Raw genomic sequence first — 22544 nt, forward strand, 5'->3', positions numbered from 1 at the left:
AAATATTTGTACTATTTCCCAAACGATTGAAAAGCGGAATACCATTTTTGAATCAGGGCTCTATCCTTCATTGATAAGCATCAAAACATCTCAAAATTGAAACAATAAAAATTTTACCCAATTTTTGCCCAAAATCATGAGAAAACTTTGACAAAATTCGAAAAATGAGTCCGAATTTATTTAAGCAGGTTTTGATTGAAAATAAAGCTACTCGAAGTTTTAAGATCGGGAATGTATGACAATTTTAGATCTGACAAAAATGAGCCGAGTTAAAAACATTTTTCCATTCAGAAAATTAAAAAAAGGGGGCCATTTTTTTGATTTTTTTTATTTACTTAAAATTACTTTTTTGATTCACTATTTAGCAAATATTATAACTATTTTTGAACCAATCGAAGAACCGCATATCATTTATGAATCGTAAATCCACCTTCTTAAGATATACATACATTAAAAGATATCTTAAAACAAACGAAAAAAATTTGGGTCAATTTTTGGCCAAAATTATCATTAATATGATTGGCCAAAAAATTAAAAAACAATGTGTCAAAAATTAGGTTATTAGATTTTGTAATAGGATAGTAGTACCCGAACCTCTGAGAACGAGAAGGTATTACATTCGCTATTCGGCCAGATTAAGGGCCGAGTATATAATTTTAAAATGTATTTTATGAAAAACTGGTCTCATAGAATGATGATTCTGCTATATAACTATCTGCTATATAACAAAATAACTTAAAAATACAAGCAATGAACTGTAAGATAAGGGTATATAGCCTCGCATCTTCCCGAAGCTAACTTTCCTTATTTGTTAAAGAATTAATTTTTGCCAAGCTTGCATGCAATTCAAAAATGAATGCCATATTTTGGCATTACGGCGTAACACCTGAAAGGATTTCTGATCCTTAGACAAAGGACGAGGACACGACTAGCACCGATAGCGGAGACAAAAAAGCCCGGCACGCAGAAAGGACAACGCCTGAAAGTTGGAAAGGGAAAAGTCATTTGCTTGCTCGTCCGACAAGATGTTTGTTCGTTCGGCAAAATAAAGTACACACTGTCTGGTCCGGCTGGCAAAAGGGTGACACGGGAATGGGAGTGGAAGTGGGGAGGGATCCGGGCCCAGTTGAGCTACCAGGGACATTTGGGATAACATGCGAACACGGCATATTTGCCGGGATACAAAACGCCAAACGCTGTCTTCCAACCACTCAGCCACTAGGTAATGAATGGATGCGCATGCATGACATGGATGCAATTTTCGGCAAAGAACAGGCTAGGCCCCTTTTTGGGTCTGCATCTCGCCTGATTATATCGTGTTCTGCGCAGCCATATCCCATAACCTATGCCCACACCCATTTCTGTACCTCCTTCTCCAAAATCTCGTTCCGAACCCAACGCCTAGTTCTAATATATGTGTGTTCACATGGCCACGGACATGCACTCCTACACGGTGGAAATACTAAATAGTAAGTGTTTGATAAATTATTGTTTTTAAAAGAGAATTATTAAATTAATATATTCAATAAGCCACAAAGATTCTTCCTTAAAGTTCACTTTTGGGACTATAATCAAGTCCTTGAAAGGAAAGTGCTTTCTGTCTTTTGATCAGCAGTCACTTAATTGGCTATCTGGCCATTTCTATGCTATTTATAAATTGGATCAGAGGAACAGTGAATGGCTATGGGGGGGACTAAGCAATATCCAGCCATCCGTCCACCCACTCACTGTACATTCTCCCCCCATTTTCCTGACCATGTGCACTAATTAAAACCTAGGAAAATCGTAACCTAAAAATACCAAGGCCTCCGAAGCATTTTGGCCATATTCGTATTTCGCGGCTGGTCGAGGGGCGGAGCGATTTCCCCGCCGCGTTGCCACAGTTCCAGTTGCGATTCCGCCCACCACCCTCCGCCGGCCACCTGCCGCCCACCGTCCGCCCGGCAGTGCCCCGTCGCTCGTCAGCTGGAAAGAGCAGCACCAACCAACCGGGTTGGCTACCTGTCCCTGTTCCACCAGCAGGAGAAACCCGTTTTCCACTGCACATGCGCGCACCGTGGGATTTTGTGGTAATGCAACCCCCGCTCGCTCTCCGGCCTTGGCTCTTTCGCCGAACCTCTCTCTCTCGCATTTGCAACAAGCTCTTGGCCAAAAGCGAACATGCAACACCAACTAGTATGCGCTCGAACTCGGTAATGCTCACATCATGGGCGAGAGTGGATTCGGATGGCCCGGAACAGGTTGCCTCGCAAGTGGGGTGGCAGTGGGCGGCAGGCGGTGGGTGGCTTGTGGGTGAGCTCCGGCAAGTCACCGTGTGTTTTTTCGGCCCCAAAAGTGCGTGCCCCTGATTGGGCGTAGGGGTTACCCCCGCCACCGCCTCCGACCCGGGCCCGTAGCCGGAACCGACATCAACAAATTCCACACGGCAGCAGCTACAACACATGTGCCGGCGTACGCCCGAAACTATTTCGCCAGTGCCAAAGTTTACTGTCACGTGCTTGTCAACATCTTGGGCTGTTTTATAACGCCCTGACCCCCGTGTGCTGGGGCAACCGTGAAGCTTTACAAGTGACCCCGGCCCTGTGGACTTTGCACCCGTCAGCGTTGTCGTCGAAGTCGTCGCCCTAGCACTTCTGGCCTGGCCAACGGCAATATGCCTACAAGCTACTAAAAAATACTTGTTAGGAGCCACTTTCAGGTAATTATTGTTTTCTGTTTACTAGGGTCTTTAAGTTATTTAAGTTTTACGATAGGATATATAAATTGATTTGTCCATATGACACATATTTAAAGACAGATTTATAGACAGGTTTTGCAAATCTCGTTTGATCTAGTTGTTTTTGGAAAAACTTTAGTAATTTCAGAACAATATAAACATTCAATCGAATTAAAATTCCTCTCCTTTTATAAAATAGCTGAAATATAGATTATTAAGTAAAGATTAATTAGTTTTTTAATAATACGAATTCTAATATGTTTATTTTCCTGAGAAATTAATCAAATAATATTTCTTGAGAAAAACAAAAACAAAAACAATCGATGCTTCCAATTTAATGAATATTTGCATAGGCTTATCATTATAAACCTCATTATCAAAATATGATGGGCTATTAAACCAAAATATAGGTTGATAATAAATATTAGACTCATCACATGGCTATAAAAATGACATCACATGACTATTTTTCCCTAGAATGCTTTTTCTTAATAATTTTCAATCAATCGCGATTACTTTGAATCAATAAATTTGTTAGTAAAAAATATTTGTATTAAGTTTTTAATACTTCGAATGAACATAGCCTTGTTTTATTAAAGACAAACAGTTGTATTGATTTCGAAAAAATCTTTATATTACAAAATTCAAATACTGTTTTTTTTTTTTGAAAATTTATATTTTCTTACTAAAATCAGAGGTGCTGGACCATTGGACTTTAGCATGTGTTTTTATTAATTTTTTGCAAAGTTTTTTATCCAAGCAATGAAACGCCATGCAATGGTTTTAAGGAAAAATAACGAAAAGAAGGTAGCTGTGCTCCTAAGAGTTTTCTCCAGAGCTTGTTATTTTCATTTTTTATTCGTATGATGAAAAGCCACGCAACTATGTTCGTCGCGTGTCTGGGACCATAAACAGAAATTGTTTCGCAAAACGCCTCCGTCGCTTTGGCCGGGCACCATCGACATTGCAAAATAAGCCAGCAACAGTACAACAACAAAAAATTATCATGGGCTAAATAATCATATTCATAAATATGCTTGCACTCCCCAGTCCCCGATACGGCCCTCCTCTTTCGGCCAGGTCCATAGAGTGTTGTAGAGGGCCCAGAACTCAGGCTGGGCAGCTATTCATCAGCGCATCATGTTTAAGCGTTCGTGGCGTCGATGATACAACCGATAAGAGACCAATTTCGCAATTGCGGCGCTGGAATTTTTAATTAGTTGAAGAAAGCCGCAGCCGGCTTTTCAGTGGCAGTGCCAGTCGTCGACTAGCCACTCTAGTGGCTAACTCTAGTGGCTCTTGTTATGGCCAAAAGGCAGAGAACGAAACAATATCCTCTGAAGCGCACACGAAACGCAAGCAAAAATTTGCATACCGTTCCCGGACCAGTTTGAAGGTCCCCGACTACGGTCATAAAATGTATTAAACTAAAGTATGTGTTAAGTGCACATGTCACAGGTCGATTTCACTGTAGTGTTATGATTTATCTACTTTTTGTTTGTTTTGTGATGCTTTGGCTTTGTTTCTGGGGGCTTAAAGTTGGGTTAACAACTCATAAATATTGACTAGTTGGGGTTAGTTGGTGTTGGCTTAATTGTTTTGTCTTTTGACACGTGGGTTTGTTAATTTAATTTTGTTTAATTCAATTTTCAATAATACTAATAACTAGGAAATATATATCATTGATTTATTGTAGCAGAACTTATATTTCCATTATTAGATAGAAAGTCTCGAAGTATAATTTTCAAAAATTAGGAAGCTTTATTTTCAGATATTTTTTCGTTAAAATATTTTATAATATTTAGTAATACAAAATACCTTCTGTAATCTCCCAAAAAACACCATAATAATTATCAGTTTTGTTTCGGTTTTTTTGGACAAAACGAATTTTGTTTGCCTTTTTAACAAAAAATATGAAATCCATCGTTTTCGTGTTTGGACCTTTAGCATACTACCACCTTGGCTGGCTAGACTTTGTATGCGGTTAGGAAAAATTGGCGGTTGCCAGCGAAGTATGGAATAATTAAAAACAATTCAATTCGCAATTTGCACCATAATAAAATAAATTAAATATTCATTTATGCAGAATATAACCGCTAAACTGCAACTGCAACTGCAACAGCCACACCGCAGATCGTCAGCGGCATCGGCGGCGACTGCAGCGTTGCAACTGCAACGGCAACGGCGACGGCGACGGTGACGGCCAGTTTGCCACATGCAACCGGATTGCACTTGGGTGCAGTGGAGCAAGAAGTGGACCTACACGAGAAAAAGGGTCGTTGCCTGCTTTCGTCTGTGGGAAATGCGATGTGTTGCAAAGTCGATTGATTGTTTCCAAAAATGAATTTAACATATCGGAGTGCCTCGAGCCCCCCGCCTCGAAGTGCTATTTGTTCTGGGTCAATTTCCACATTCCTAGGCATAAAATGCGAGCCCCCTTTGAATATTCATGGGCTCCAGTCTAGGATCGTGTCTACTTTCTAAGCATGCAACTACTTCTCGCGTTCGACTAAGATAGAATTTGTTTCATTTTGATGGCATGCCAGCCTGAATATATTCCATCTGCCAGCCGGGCTGAGAGACTTTTCAGCGAAATGAATTTTTATTTTAATGAAGACCGCAACGGCACGCACATTTCACTGCGAAACCTTGTTATGGATGTAAGTTATTGCCAAAGATTGCAAATTTTCATTCCATTTTAAGCAAACGCAAGTTGCTAATGCTTTCAGCTGATTCTCATCATTAAATGAGACAGGGTAGAGGAGGAACTCCGTACAGATTGCATCTTAATATAGGTCATTATAAAAACTATTAAAATAATAAATATAATTCTAATTATTTTTTCTGCAAACACTTACCCTCTGAAAGATATAAAGAGTCTCCTGGCCAAACCCTAACTTGAAAATTAATTTCGGAACTCACGAACTCAGGGTCTTGAGGCCTTCTTCAGGCCAAAACCGTCCAGCTATGAAAAGACCAAAAGACCAGCGATTAGCAGCGGGGAACAGGTTTGCTTTATTGTTTTTAGGGGTCGCTTTTAGCGAGAGCCACCGCTACAGTGTGTATTTAGCGTTCGTGCTGGCGATTAAGCTGTTCATTCGCTTGGCACGCTTTTTGCCGCAAAATCCCCCCCGAGTGCTTCGAGTGCTATTAAAAAATGCCAGCCTCCAATTGCAGGAAGCAAATGAAATGTTTTCTACCTAAATTCTTATATAATGTCTTCATTATTCTGTCTACGGGGTGACATATTTTTTCCACAATATTTCATTAAATATTAACAGAAAAAACAATTGTGGAAAAATCGATTAGAAGTTGCCATTGCAGGTGTGCAAGCAGTTAAGTAGCTTTAAACAACCTGCTTTAAAAATGGGATTTCCGGTAGTCGATTTCAGTTAACACTCCGGTGTCTGATGTCTGATTTGTGGCAGGTGGGATGGGTTGGGCCCGCAAAGGTCTGGCGCTTACGGATGAGGAACGGTGATTTCATAAAAAAAACGTACAAAAATATATGTGAGTGCTTTCATTGATGTTGGTTTATCGGCGGTGGCATGCCCCAGCGTTTTTACATTGTATACTGGCCATGAAGTCCAACCTTTTATTTAAATGTTAACAATAAAAATGAATTTGCATTTATTGATTTTTTCGACCCAGGAGGTGTATTGTTATGAGGGCGATCAGTTTTTTTCTTCTTTTTTTGTGGAGAAAGGTCTGTATCTGTGTGGACACCTTTAATAAGCCTGTTAGATGTCTTCAAGTTGGCTAAAATAATACGCCACCACAGACGCAATAAAGTGAGCCGCACAGGCCAGAGAGATATCCTGCAGTAGCCGTTTGTTAAGCCTTTGTCTAGCAGCCATTTTAAGTGCCATAAAAAACTCCAAAAGTTGTAGGAACAATGTAGACAGCGTGTTTTCATTTTATGCGAATTAAGCTGCCACTTGAACAACTTTGCGACTGAACTGAACTCAACTGGACTGGACCGCCGAGACCGACACGGCCCAAAAACAACGACGACGTCACTGACAACGATGGCAGTGCAAGAAGAATACACACATGCCTCTAAAGGAGGCACATCAGCAGTTGCATGCCACATGAGTGTTAGGTACACATGTAAAAGTTTTTAATATATTTTTTTGGAATGAGTTTTAAAAGGCCTTTTCAACTAAGTTTCAAAGTATTAAGATTGGGTAATAAATTCTTTAAAATTAAACTTTAATTTTAATATTTTATGTGTTTTATAACCTTTTATATAATTATTAAAACTAACCACTAAAATAGTATTCATATTTCCAACTCCTAGAATATTAAATATTGCAGCATACTTTTAGGATGATGGCAGGACACAGTCTGGTCGCATTTCCTACAGGGCACAAAGGACATCCTCGTCTACATCAACCGAGAGCGCCCACAAGGGATACAGTTGTTAACGTGGCCAAGAAGCAGCCCCGTCTATGGCGGTGACGACGGTGGCAAAAACACAAACATGGCAACCGAGTGTCGTGAAGGCTGCGCTGTGGTGGAGGTAGAAGGACGAAGGACCAACAGCGCAGGACGCCAGAAGTTTAAAGGAGCATGAGCAGGAGCTGGAGCATGAGCACTTTATGTGCATATAATGTCCACTCACACAGAGCCACACTATTTGAGTGGAGGAGTGTCGTCGGGGTGATGGCGGGGAATTGTTAATATTGTCTGGGCCTGTAAGCAGCATTTACATGCTGGCCGACACCACGTACTACATACGTCCGGGTTGATGGACGGTCTCCGGCTCGTCCTGGATGATGCAGGCTTTAAGTAGGCTCATCCCCGTACCTTTCTTGGCTGCCAGACATTGTTTTAAAAATATGTACATGCATGCATTTTGCAGATGTTGAATTAACTGACGAAACCGAAAGCTTTCATTAAAGGACGAGGATGGATTCTGGACATGGATAAAGGGGTGAGTACTTGCCATCTATGCTAGTAAATGACACAGACTATGTGGCACATAGAGGGTGTAGGCTTTATGTAAAGTTTTGACCAAAAAATAGGATTTAACTTCGTCTAGAAAACTTACTTAGAAAAGGGTTTTCTTTAATCAAATATTTAAAAATAGAAGCTCCTTGAAGTCAATACCCATCTATAAAGATTTCAACTAAAGAATGAATTTATCTTGATACCAATTGAAGTCAAGCCCCACTCCCAAAATCAATTGGACACGGAGGGTATCGGCTGGAGGAGTGGTGGGTATTGAGTTCTTTGGCATAAAAAATAATGATGCGAAAGTAAATGAGATGCTTTTCAATTCAAATGGCATGGGTTGCATGTGAAATGATACGCACATGCGAAGGTATACACAAATCCAAATCGATGTGGATGGATCTGGATCTGGGCATAGTACGAGTACATCGTATCCCTGAAAGTAACACACATGGATGGCTCTCGCTCATTTACCGCCTACTGTCGCCGGGAGTCATTCGTCAGTCAATCCGCCGTTTGGCGAACACACATCCTCCCATCCATATCCACATACGTATCCGTATCCATTCCGTCCGTGGGGCATGTGCTCCAAACCAGCGCACATTCGTCAGAATTTGCATTTCAATTCGAATGTCAGGATGACGGAGCGTCGAATTTGGGTGGCAGTAGCAGGAGATGGCAGTCGGGTGGCTGCGGTAGCGGTGGCATCGGAATGAAAATAAATCACGCTGCTTTACCGCATAGAAGAGATGTGGCTGTGGATGTGGTAGTGGCAGTGGGTCTGGGGAAACGCACCACAAGAGCAAAACAGAGCCACCATTAAAGCAAAACAGTGCCCGGAGGGAGGCGTTCACTCGGGGGAGGAACTCATTTATTCGAATTTTTTTTTCCTTCGTTTTTTTTTGTTGTTGTTGCGAAAATGAATGTGGAAACTTTTCCGCCATCATTTTGAGTGATGTCAATTAGATTGATTTGATCAGCGAAAATATGTGATTTATCAGACAGCAACAGCGCCTGGGCGGCCCCAGGATATACGTCTCATCCAATCCTACTCCCTCTGCATGTGAAGTCCCTATTCATTTCGAGTTTATTCCTCCCCCAGAAGCCAGACTACGGTGCGTATGAATACCTAATGTGGCACACACACTCATACATCACTTGTTTGTACGTTCAATGTTCATCTACTTCATCAATCAGTCATCTAACTAGTTTTGAAGTCTTGGTCCATTTTCAGGGGAATGTGCCAGACTGCCAGACTGACTCTTTAAGGGTCAGTTTAGGGATTGTTTAAATGGGAGATTTGTTTAATAATGGAGAAGTATTTAAATAGATTTAAGTGAAGATACAAATAAGTCTAATTAGGATGAATATACAGCATCCCACATCCCAGTAAATGTAGCTTAAACTTTAAGCTTTTAAATAACCTTTAACACTTTCATTTCAAGCCTTTCATTTCAACCCATTTAAAAGACATATATATTTTACCCATAATTCAAAATCTATCTCACCCAAAACCACAAGTCACTTCACCGGCTATTAAGTGTTTTGTTTGAATCTCCAAATTAGCCAAACTAAACCAACAAACGTCCGCATCAAAGCCAATAACTTGTGTAGTATTCCCCCTGTTGTTATTATGACCATAATGAGGGGATATTTGATTAACCGCTCTCCCTCGGCGTGCTGGCGTGGCTCGGTGTGGGAATGGAATATCGTAATGTAATAATGTATCCGGCTGGCAGGCGAATCACCATCACTTGGCCAACAAACAAAGGCGGCACGTTACTAGCAACGCCTACAATATTAATAAACCATTGGGCGCCGTCGCACAAAGCAAATAAAATAAATCAAATCGGGGAAAAAGAAAGCCAGCAAGCAAATCGCAATCTGAACGAATAAACCGAAGCAAGTGTGTAATGTTTTCGGCCAAAAAGGGGCGAAAACAAAAGGGAAGTACCCATTTTTGGCAGCCAAAATTTATGCGCACTCTTGGCCCAGCCGCTCCCACGCAATGTTCGAATGGGGTTGTGATTGCTGCGAGAGGGGGAGGATGTGGGGTCTATGCGGTTAAAAGGATACTCCTCCGACCCCTACGCAGTCGAATCAGTGAAGCAGGTCCTGCGGTTTCTAGGGGGTTGGCTACATGTGTCAATAACTCATTTTCAAATGGAAATAACATCGAATAAAATTCGCGCTTCCTTTCGGGGCACATTCCTTTCCTGCCACCGTCATGTGTGTGTCAATCCATTTGTTTCTCCTTTGGTCGTGGCTTGGTGGGATCGGTTCTATTCTGCTATATTGGTTAGGGTTTTTGGGCCATGGCCCTGTGCCTCTGACTGATGAAATATCGTGACAAGCAGTATAAAAGCTATTAAAGTCGAGTGTAGATGGCGCTACTTGAATTTGTCAAAATGTCTTTTTACGCGCAGCCGGCACACAAAACACACACGCCTATAGCCAAAGTCGTTGCAGGAATATCACCCTCATCGACCTTTCCTCCCCCTCACCTCCCCTCTATCCTCTACATCCACCCACCCACACATACACACACACATAAGTCATGGGAACGGGTGAAACTTTGATTGATGCCGTTGTGTCACGCAGGCGCGCATGTGGCTAATGGGCGGTCGCTGGCATAAAAAACACTCGAATTTGGTGTGTCAAGGGGCAGGGTGTGATGGGGGCTTCAAAGTGGAGGGTGTGGGGGATATGGCGAGCATGGGGAGCACAGGGAAACCTCGCCAATCAATTGAGTGATGTTGCCAATTTGGGCATTGTTGGTCTGGGCCACAGATTTGTTGAGCTATCTTAATCGAACTGCAGATACTTGCTAACTGCAACTGCCAGAGGACAAAACAAGTTCTTTTAGACCAAGAAGTGCACAGAAAAGAATATTAAAGCTTATCAGATAATAGTGATGGAATTTAATAAGAAGTAAGATTACAAGAAAAGTTTAGTCTAGACTTTTAAATCAGTGGCGGATCTAGGGGGGGGCGAAAGGGGCAAGCGCCCCGGGCGCCAAGTCCCGAAGGGGCGCTAAATCGAGCTCGGCTAACACTGTATGTTTCGAGAATTCATATTTTCCCGCGGCGCTACGCACGTGGGCACGCACTAACACAAGTGCTGAGTGTTTCGAGACATGTGATCACAAGGAAACGAGGCGCTCGAAACGTACGTCATAACAGCAAACGTCATAACAGTAATTTCCAGGAATTTCTTTCTTGGAGAAATTGTGAGTTGCTAGGTTATGAGCGCGTTTGCTTACATTTTCGAACATAAATTTTAAAAGGCACTGGCGTAGGGCATATCTGCGCCATATATGTGTATATATGTGCGGGGCTAAAGCTCTGAGAACACATCCATTTACACATAACCTTAAGGTAGGGTTTTTCTTTTATAGTGTTTCATCGGGGTACTGATGCTTTTTATAATTATTTATCGAATATTACTCATTTTACCTTTTTTTCTTGATATTCTAAAAACGAATTTGAGTCAATTGCCTGACATCGAAAATGCATTTTCACATGTATACATCTTAAAGAGTAGATTATTTTAACAAAAACAATTGGACAAATGAACCTCATAGTGAATTAAAATATCAAACTTGGCAATACTTTCCATCGAAAATGATGTAGCAGCATCACTCGATTACAATGATATTATTGCTGAATTTGCGGCAACCAAGGCCAGGAAAGTTATATTACAGAAGTAATATTTTGTTTTCATACAAAAACACAACATTTAATGTATTTTTATGATGCATCTAACGAAAGAATAAAAATGAAATATAATTCTTCATACCTATAAGCTTTAGATGATATAACCTTTTACACACCCAAAATACTTTGAATTTTATTCATATAAAAAAAAATTAACGCGTTCATATAGCAGAGAGGGAGGGGGGGGGGGGCGCAAATTTTTCGTTTTGCCCCGGGCGCCAGCAATTCTAGATCCGCCACTGTTTTAAATCAAAAGATTATAGAAGAGGCTGAACCTTAACATTCTTTTAGAAATATGTCTAGTAAATGGCTTCTTATTATTGTATTTTATTTTAAAAATTTTATAAAAATTAATCATGTTATCTAGCTTATTAATTTACAATTTTATAGCATTTTTTTCGACTGTAGTGCCCCGCTGTTGTTCAAGTGGCGTCCACAAATAAACGCGCGCCCCAAATGCATCAAAGTAACGAGCTCAAGCTGCGCACCACAGCTGGTCTTGGTCAAAAGTGGATTGTCCAAGACGACAGTGGTTGCTGGAGTTGGATACTGGGCACTGGGTACTCAAATATCCACTCAAATGCCCTACAAGCGACTGTGGCGCCTGCCGTTGTGATATATGAAATTAAGTTAATAAAGCAGTGAAATATCGCCAGTGAATGAAACGCGATTCGCGAGACGCGATCAGCGGGCGCTAGGCGACTTGCTGCGTCTCCATAAATTGTGGCACTTTGGGGGTCACCCAGCTCCAGCAATAAGTCCACAGAAATGTGGCATCCTGGCAACACCTGAGGTGTTCGTTGTCTCAGTTTAGTCACAGATTGTTGGCCTTTCAAGTTTTAGAAAATTAAAAAAAAAAGTTGATTCGTAATTAAGCCATAAAAGGTTAAGGACAATGCCTTAGGGCTTGAGAACCTTAAGTTCTAAGCCATCTTATAAGAAATTCCTTTAAGAGCTATCGAATTGAATTTGAAGTGGCCATAAACCGATTTTGTGGGTGGATTTTGTGTGTGTCTCTGCTCCAAAGCTCCAATGATGGCATTGTGCCGCCATTGTTCACCGGAGCCCCATTGTCTGAGCTAAATTAAGCAAACTTTGCATGAGTGCCGTGCATAGTTTCGCCCCAAATCAATTCACCCGTACTGGTAGCTCCGGATTCCGGGTCCACCTTATCTCCAAACTCCATTCGCTCATCCCCCTCGCGAAAGGATTCCGAAAGTCTCAACGCATAGACCTAGCAAGCACCCTGCCTCGTCGGTTTTAACTTTTCACTCTAAGCCCTCTAGCCAGCCGCCCCGACCAGGACGCAATAAATTACGTTAAAGAACGCCAGATCCAGAAATTTGCATTCCACACCACACACAATATACACCACACCACACACACAGCCACCCCTTTTCTGGCCGGTTTCCCAGTGAGGAAGCGGCACACGCATCATCATAATTAATAAGAGACAATTTGACAATGGCCCTTTAGCGTTAACAGCGATATTACTTTCGGCAGCCAAGTGAGCAGCCGCCGGAAAGGACACCGAGGCACAGGCACACACACTCTCCGCCGGATGGAACACACCCCCTTGCCATTTTGCGCCAAATTAAATTCAACCTCAATTGAGGGGTTAATTTCTATCACCAGGCAAACAAAAACAAAAACGCCCAGCCCGCAGACACTACGTGGGGTGGCCCTTCACAAAAATGGGGGAGTAGATGGGCAGGAAGGGGTGTTGGGTGGCATGGGCAGGTTGGGTGGTGGGGTGGTTGAGTGGGTGGCAGGAGTTTGGCCCATTATCTGCATCGAGTTCCACATAGAAAATCATTACGGCATTCGCACCATGAGACGTATTCAATTTGAGTGTCGTTGAGCTCTTTATTACGTTAGTGTGAAAGTCGCGTGCACCAAAAGCCCAATAGTACACTGGGGAAAATTATAAAGATTTTAAAATGTAAATGTTTTTTTTATTTATTTTTTTTTAATTTTATTAAAGGGGTTATATAAGGATGTATGTATAATTACTATATCCCTACAAAGTACTACACTAAATAAAGTATTTGGATAGATATTTCTTCAATTCATATAGTTTAATGTTTAAAATAAATTCTAAGGAATTAATTATTCTAAAAAAGAACGTAAACGTGACATGCATTTTTTAAAATTAAGTATACGTATTAGGAGAAGTACATATTATTTGAAATATAATTTTATTTGAAAGCCTTGAACTTTTAAGACTGCACACTTTTAAATTCCATAATTAATAAGCTTTACTTTAAGATAAAATTTCTAACTCTGCATAGTCCTGTGGCATCGCATCACATCCCTCGGGGCCCAGCCTCCTGCCCCACCACCCCCCTTGGCCTTTTGGCATTCATTCACGGTGCGTAAGTCACAGCAACAACAATAACAGAGAACCGGCGCTTGGTGGAGGAAGTGGAAGTAAATTGAAAGCATGCTGCGAGGCGTTCTTGCCACCCCCTCGCCCGTAACCCTTCAATTGGCATTGCCACAGTGCCACGAAATCCATTAGCAGGCAGCGTGTGGCGAGGAGCAAAAAGCCAAGCCAAGCCAAGCCATGGCAAGAAACGGTGACCATGAGGCTTTTATGCACGGAGCGTCCTGTTTCGTTTTTGGTTAACCATGGGCATTCCACTCTCGCCTCCTTGCCACCCTGCCGCCGATCCTTGCACCATCCATGGCTTTCAATCTCGACGAGACTCATAAACATATGCGCCTCACGTCGTTTGGCGTGAATTTAATGGGGCGGCGGTAGACGACGACACCCCCAGGCAGTCAGGCAGGCAGGCACAAGTCTACAGGACTCCGGCCAAGGACTATGGAGCAGAGAGTACGGGAATATGGACCAACGGACTGCAGACAGACGGTTAGCCGTTCTTTGATGAGGTTACTGACTTTGGCGAATTAACTCCCACTAGCCGGAGCTCCTGGGGTCGCCGGCGAACCGGAAACCACTGCATTTTGTTTGGCCCGAAAACCGGGGTGGCACGCTTCAACGCCTCGGAAAATCTCAGGGGACACTTTAGCAGCACAATGCAGCATTTAGATAAACCGAGACTTTAGAGAGCCCTTTTCGACTTTCGCCGGGAATAAATGTAAATATTCGCAGGGGGCTAGGGTTGGGGATAATAAGAGGTGGAAAGTCAGGAGTCTGACTCTGGAGTGGAAATCAATCCTTTGCCGCGGGGGTGCGTACTTGTATCCGGATTAGTTAAATACTCTTAGAGGATTGTAAAGTGTTTAAGATTTTAAAGAAGAGAGTCTTTAATATTTTAAGGTTATGAGGTTAGTGGGCAACTAAATATCATAGCAACTAAATATATAGTTTCTCTATAGTATTTGATTACAATTATCAATCAAAATCACAGGAAAGCTCTCTGACCCCTCGAAGGATTTATTAAGCCAACATATGCCACTAAGCGGGTTGTTATTTTGGCCACATTTCACCGGATTCCGGATTCCGAATACGGGGCCCCCTCTCTGATCTAATCAAACAATCAAACAGAAATAATCGGGCATATCAAAGCTCCACTATACAAGTGCCCCCTCGACAAGAAAAAAAAAGCGAACGAACGAACGAAAATCCAATTGGGACGATGGCTCACCGATGCTATAGCTGCCATAAATTTTATTTATTTATGTGGGCACCGTTTTGTTTTCCGCTCTCGGGGCGCTCCGGGACGGAGTAGTATATCGGCCCGAAAATCGACCATGAATATCAATGGGGGAATTGTGCGTCATCGGCACGCGCCGGCTTCATCCGATACAGTGACTGTGGCTTAGTCTTCGTCCTTTCGCCAGGACTCGAACGGGGCGGATGGTTGGGCCACTGGGTGGGTTATTGATATTGTTTTTATCAGCCAGACGAGGGACTGACCGGAGAGACCTGGTCGCGAGCCTTAAGCACTTGTGCTCCTGATGCGTATTTAATTTTATTTTATTTTGGGATTTCGTTCACCAAAGGGGAAGTAAATCACGGCACTGTTGGCTTCCCTTTTCGGGAGGGTGGTCGATCCTGATGGACTATTGCCAATACTACCAACACTATCGACCAGCATATGTGTTCCAGTGTGTGTGTCTGTTTTTTGCCGGCTTACACTTGTCCTGGCAGGAAGAAAACGGTACATGGAAAAAATGACGGCTCTCGGAGTGTTGATTGTTCGCCTTTGCCGTAGCAGACACACAGAAGATAAATGAGTGTCTACCCCGGGCTATCAGCAGCGGCTTTCGTATTAAATTCATGAAAGTTAAGTGCTTGGTAATTGATGTTATAAAATATTTATGACAGACAGCCCAAACGGCACTCGAGATCCAGGTTGAGGTCCATGTCCATGGAATTTGGCAAGGTAAGGGACTATACAGTTCCGTACTCGTACCTTTTGCGACGACTGATGGCCAAAGTTAGATTTGTCTCTAATTGACATTAATTATTTAAAAGGACGTTGTCGTGCGAAACCTTCGACCAAAGTGCCGCTTTTTGCCCTCAGAGCTGCTCCAAAAAGTACGGAACTCAAATAAGTTGAGCAATTGGTACAAGCCTGGTGCTAGCTACCAACAAAAACTTTCTTTCAGCAATGGGAATCAAGAGCGGAAAGTTGGTTACAAAGTACTATACACTGATAGAAATATAATGCTTTACTTAAGGGTGATAAATATTTAATGATTATGGTAAAATTATCTGCCACCTTTAATTCTATATAACTTCTACCATATTTTTAAAATGTTTATAACGATAAGTCTTTAAAAAGTCACATATAAAGTCATGTCTGAGTACTTCCTGTGTCTATATGACTTTTTCCTCCAAAACCTAGAACCCTGACCAGTGGACTTTTTAACTTGGCTCACTTGACCGGACAAAAACAGTTGGCCAAGATATAATGATCCCACTACGTTGGTTGCTCTGTGTTTGCTTAAGCCGGCTGCCTGAGTCCTGTATCGCCTGGTGGCCCTGTTGGTCCAGCCCTGTGGTCCTTACTGCCCAGACCTGCTGAGGCTGCTGTCTTTGATGTGGGCCTGGATGATGAATTATATTTGACATCTATGTGCTTGGACCCCCTCTCTTTCTTGGAGTATTAACACGTGTGTATGCCGGCACATTGATACGTATAGGGCGAGGATAGTGGGTTCGAGTGTGAGTACTCATACTCCTATGAGTACCCATGTGCATGCGCAGCACCCGAAAAACACCCGCACTTGGATATGTTTATTTTACTGTCAAAACATTAAAGTAAACTCCCGCCAAAGCCGCCACCGTCGACATTCGGGGTTGATTGTTATCAAGGGGCGGTGTCGACTGACTCGTACCCCGTGTGGCACGTTTATGTTCCACCCGGCAAGGGTGGAAAAGCCGCACACACTGCACTTGGTGCTTGGCAGACAGGTCTATTTGCATATGTTGACGGCATACTCCAGTAGATCCTGCTGGATTTCGTCCTGCTTAACGGCCCTGGGTGGCATACCTTTTTGACAACTCATAACAATCACTCATCATAAACAAAGTCCGGCCTGAAATGCAAATGATGCTGGCTTTCAAGTCACATTCCTGCCACAACAAAAAACGAGAAGAGGAGGCACCCAGTACACACGTTAAAGATCACACTCTTGTCAGGTGAATCTTCCGTCTACTTAAGACGGAATTAGAGGGATTCTGGGTTAATGACTTGCCAATTAGTTAATTAGTGGAGTCCTGCTGCGTGGCTCTGTCGTTTATCCTTTTGATTCCGTTCGGCCACTTTGGCCATTTCAGCCATTTATCTATGCAGGCCGGCCAGAGCCCGGGAGCATCTTGTGGTCAATTAAAACAGTCCGCAAAATAATTGCCAAGAAATTTATTCGCTTCATTAACTTGTTCAGAGAGTGAACGACAGGCAGCGGCAGCCAGCCAAGTTAGGCATGAAGTCAGCCAGAAAATTAAGTGAAATAATTAAATCTCAATCGGGATCTATTAGAGATTTGTGTAGCCTTTTGGCTTCCCTTGGCTTCGGTCCACGGCCCTTGTCAGTAGCTCTGGAAGGGATGAACCGGCATATATAAATCCTCGCCAGGACGGCAGCTAATCTCCCAGCGAGGGGCTAGCCTCGATGGGGTTGAAAGGGCGGATATTTCGGCCTTTGAAAGTGCAACAAATGGCAAGGGGTGTTGGGGCAGTCCGGGACTGACAACAGGACCATTTATCACCCACGCAGCATCTTTCATAATCAGGCTGCCGGAGCGGGCTGGTCCGGGCAGGCCGGCAGCCGGGCAAAATGCAAATGACTCAGTATGCATAAAGGACCCAACCGCGGCTTTTAATTTACAACGTCCTACGGACCACATGCACATGTGTATCATGATCTGTATTTGTATCTGTAGCAGTTGAATGTATCTGTATAGCTATGTGTCTGTGGCCGAGAAGAGACTGAACCGAGTGGGTCTGAGTCGCCACAGCCGCCATCTTCGCTACAATGCCAGACAAAAGGTCGACACGTTCCCATTCCGACCGACTTAATTAATTTATGCACTCATGGTCGGTCGAAATGCACCGGCAAAGGCCCTGGGTCTCCGAGGGGAAAGGGCAGCGAGGACCGGGGAACAGGGAACAGGGGGCGGGATCAGGGTCCAGGGATGGCCAGTTTAGTCGGTCGGTCTTCTGGCAAAGGTGGACGACTGGACATCATTTCTCTCTCCTGGGGCTCTTCTTGAAAACCCGCCTAATTTTAAAATTAATGAGCGGCATCTTGATGGCCGATGGCAGCGATAAGGCCCATGATTTTGACTGTCTCTGAAATCCAACGAGCCCACATCCACATCCACATCCACGTCCATTTCCAGATCCTCCTGCCCCTTGGATCGCAGCTTAAGTAAATCACGTGTTTATTGGCACTTCACTTACGACACCGTCACCAGAAAGTATAAGAGAACCCCGAGCCCGAACCCCGAACCGGGATCCAAAAAAACGAAAACGAAAACTAAAATGGCATCACTCTATAGGGCCTGCACTCTACATATATTGGCCCGATCGGTCCAGCCGGCCAACGTCATTAATTAGCTGGCCGTGAAGTGTGGGTAACGAATGGAAACCGACGTGTTTATTTGGTTTGTATGCCCGTTCAACAGGCCAAATGTATTGGGGCTTCATTTAGGAGTTCTTTTGTTTTTCAAAACTTTTGCCGCTCGGTACAGTAAAGTCACCAAAAGAAAGAAAATTATCTTTAGCCTAATTACAACTTTGACAGGTGTAGGTGTAGGATAACTATTATAATATAGAACTGGGGGTTTTGGACTTAAGACTTTAAAAATAACTAAAAAACTTTATAATAATAACTTTCGGATAGTAATTCAGTCAAAAATGTATATGGTTTATTTTTATTACTATAGTTTTTATATATTCTTCTCTTAGAGTGCCCACTGTAGCCAACTCGTTGTGTCATTTATTTTGTTTGACCGGAAACTCTTTATCTTACGGTTAATCTTCTTGATATTTCAGATGTGGAAAAGTCCAAATGCCGATGCATTCTTGATTCCCAACATTAAGACAAAATAAACTTGATTTTCGTATAAAATTGATTCATTCATTTTCGATCCATTGAGTAAGATTCTTATCCGATGGATGAGCCGGGCCCAGCATCATCACTTCCACTTCCAAAGTGTGCACATCCAACAGGTAGTCCAACCAGACAAACTGTCTCCACAAGGCAGAAGTGTCTTTTTCTTATTGCCTTTTGTTGGCCCTTTTCGAATGAGATAAAAAAATGCATTTACTTAAAGATGCATATAATATTATGTTTTGTAAAAGTTTATTAAAATTAACACAAATTCTTTTCAGGCAGCCTGGAGCTTACGAGGATCATGACAGTGGAATACTTTTACATGAAATCTTAAAAGGAATTACATGGTATTGTGTATCATAATATTATAATTATTATTCAGAATGCTTATTAATAAACGTTTTTTTATTTACAGAGAATCTACTTCACTTCTGAATGATGGTTTTTACACGGATATCAACAAGCTTTCGTTTACTCTTAGCTACTGCTAACTATCATGGATTAAATAGATTAGGAAATAGAAATACAAAATTATACCCTTAATTTATTAATTTATGTTTGTATTCTCTTTAGGATAAGAAACTTGTGTGAGACCTACAGAAATATTGTAATCTGTTAACGATTTTTCAAAAGTTCCCAAAATATCAGTTACTTTCCAACTTCTTTCACCCTTTTTATTTTAGTTTAATACAAAATTGAATGCCTCCGATATATTTTTATGAAATAAAGTGGTTGGTTGCCATAAGATTAAATTACATTTTACTCACATGTGTGACGTAAATATTTGTTTTAACCAAATCAAATAATATTTCATGGACCAAAGGGTTGAACGGTTGGATAAAACTTAATCACATTACGTTTTTCTTTAAAAAAATACAATATTTTGTTTCCCACTCACTCAAGTTACAATGTGAATAGTTTAATATCTGCATACATGATATTTGATCCAAAATAAATAAAAGTCTTAAGGAAATTGATAATATTGTACCAACTTAAGTGCCTAGAAATATGATATATGCTCTATGTCAATGGATTAATAAAAAGGGTGCGAATAATGTATGAACTTTGTTTCCTATAGATCAAATTATTAAAATTGTATTAGGAGGAAATACTACTCCCATCAAATGAATATCTCTTTCCAATCATCAATATTAATTCAATCTTGAAATTTTTAAAAAGTTACTAGCTTGTAGTACAATATTTAAAACTATTTATATCAAAAAAAGACCAAAAAGATATAAAAAAAAAAATATCAAATAAGCTTAAAACTGTCGATGTTATAGCTAGATTCTGCCCCTTAAAATAGGGTTGGTGATATTTTATCAACTACATCCTAACCACAAAATAAAATTGTTAACAAAACAACAGAATATGCTTGAAAAGCCTTGGCTTAGGAAGTAATAATGATATTAATCTTTCGTTTGAACCAAAATACTGTTATGAGCGCATTTAACATCATAATTCATCATATATGTACTTTATAAAACTAAAATTTCGAGGAATAAATATGAAGTTCATAAAATTGATGATCTTTCTTATTAACTGCATATTTTTTGTGTTTAGAATATTTGGAATTTAGAAATTTTCTCACATTTCGCAAATGATTGCATTTTTAATTTTTAAATTCATAAAACTTTAAATGTTAAATCGGCCATGCATAGAACCGCCATTGGATAGGCACCCTACCGCCATTTCTTTTTCAGCCATAAAGTATGCTACACTTCTTGTGACTTATTTTGTAAAGCATACTTATACGTATAATTATCACCGGATGCACATTTACTTTCTCAGGCCCTTTTTGTATGTTTGTTTGTAACGTATTTAAAATTATTGTTAATTAAATACATATTATTAAAATATATTTTTATTTAAATAATTAATTGTACTTAACAAAAGACTGATAAACGATCCTTTACATAATATTTGGATCAATATGGCTTAAGAATGCAAAAATGAGAATATAAATAAATTTGTTGAAATTAATAAATACAAATTATTGTACGATTTGCACCTTAAAAAAACTAAAGAAACATAAAAAATAATCGAAAAATTATTCCCATTGAATAGAAATTATTTGAATTCCATAATTTTAAAATATTAAAATGGAATTCCTGTTACCTGTTCATTGAAAATGTATTTATTTTATTATACAAACAATTTGTTAAAGACCTGTGCTTAATCACCTTTATATGGCTTATAAATTTGATTCGATTCTTGCGAATTGTTTCGAGTATCCAAAAGTCATGGCAAAGGACGGCTGCGAATATACATTTTTATTGTTTTCCGCTTACTACCTGAATACGAATTAGCATTGGTACCATCCCCATCTCCATCCAGAACCTGAGCCTAAGCCAGAGCCAGCATATGCGAAAGTAATGTCTTGAGCAGTCGCCAGATCGTGCCCCATAAATCATGCCAAATGTGAGTTCTCGGGCATAGAAAGTCAAAGCCAACTGCCATCACTTAAAGTCATTCAAGCATTTATTTATGTCAAAACATTGTCCGCTAACTCCGAAGGAAGGGAACCTGGTGGGAAGGGACCAGTTGACCAGTCGAATGTATAACTCAATTAAAGGCGGCTGTGTGCTCACCTAACAGCGGGGTGTCGTCGCATTAGCCACTCCTCCCGATAAACATACACATATCCATAACCATCCTACCTACCTACCTACCTTACTTTTCTCGGGTAGGGATTTTGGCCTGAATGGAGGCTAGACAATAATGCTCCTGCGGCGATCGGGGTCGTTGCGGTTTTCGGGACCGTCTGCCCCGATCCTCGAATCTGCAGGATGAGATAACCCTGCGAGTGTCTCCAGTCTGCATAGATGTCATTAGAGATCTATTCGATCCTGAATGAACCCAAAGGCATCCAGTCTTCAGGCCAACCAGCAGACCTTGTCTTTATTATCTCCCTAGTTTCGGTTATAATGGAATCGAGGTGGTGGGGGTGGTGGCGTTTCTGTGTGGCACGCATCCGCAATCGGATCGTATACTTTTGCCCACGACCGACCTCCAAGGGCACTGAACATGATTTTTGTTTAACGAGAACAATGTTCTTGCAATTTCTTTGGCACGGCCACACCGTAGTTGCTTCGTTGGCGATCGCCTTTATATCGGGCCAGTTTCTGGGGGAGATCTAGAGGAGGACGAGAAGAGGGAGCAGGAACCGGATGGGAGGCAGCGCAACAACTACACGAGAGCTGGATCGTGCAAAAGTACAACGTCGGGTTGGCAGGTGGCGCCGGCGCCGATTTGAATATGAAAGCAGGATGGTTGTCTTGAAAGATGTATACAGTTTCTAAAAGGCAGACAAAAAAGGACTCTTGGAAGAAGACCTTTACAAAGGTACACAACATTCTACAAAAACATTGTTGCATTTTGAAGAAAGCGCTATAGAAAAATTTTAAAAAAATGTATCTTAGTATTTGACGATTATTGATTCAGAATCTGTTAATGGTCCTTTGCCGTGAGCACTTAAAAAATTGAAAAAAAATTGTTTTAAAATTATGTTTAAAGATTTTTAATCAGATTTATGGAAAATCAATCTACAAATCGTTTAAGGTACTCCGCTCAAGAATCGGATGAATATTGCCAAAGATATAGATTTAGCAGGGAGCCACA

General features: G+C 41.3%; 1 long non-coding RNA gene across 2 annotated transcripts; it reads left to right on the plus strand.

Annotated features, from left to right (window-relative positions):
- The first annotated feature begins 2188 nt into the window (after positions 1 to 2188).
- On the plus strand, positions 2189 to 19462 carry LOC138926282 (uncharacterized). 2 transcript variants are annotated; one of them, XR_011442747.1, is made up of 6 exons: positions 2189 to 2698; positions 7034 to 7507; positions 7581 to 7652; positions 18863 to 19039; positions 19202 to 19270; positions 19339 to 19462. It is a non-coding gene; the product is annotated as an uncharacterized lncRNA (long non-coding RNA). The 2 variants fall into 2 exon arrangements; XR_011442746.1 differs by having other exon boundaries at positions 7034 to 7652.
- Positions 19463 to 22544: the final 3082 nt, after the last annotated feature.

The sequence above is a fragment of the Drosophila bipectinata genome, chromosome 3L, assembly GCF_030179905.1.
Source record: "Drosophila bipectinata strain 14024-0381.07 chromosome 3L, DbipHiC1v2, whole genome shotgun sequence".
Classification (NCBI taxonomy): domain Eukaryota; kingdom Metazoa; phylum Arthropoda; class Insecta; order Diptera; family Drosophilidae; genus Drosophila; species Drosophila bipectinata.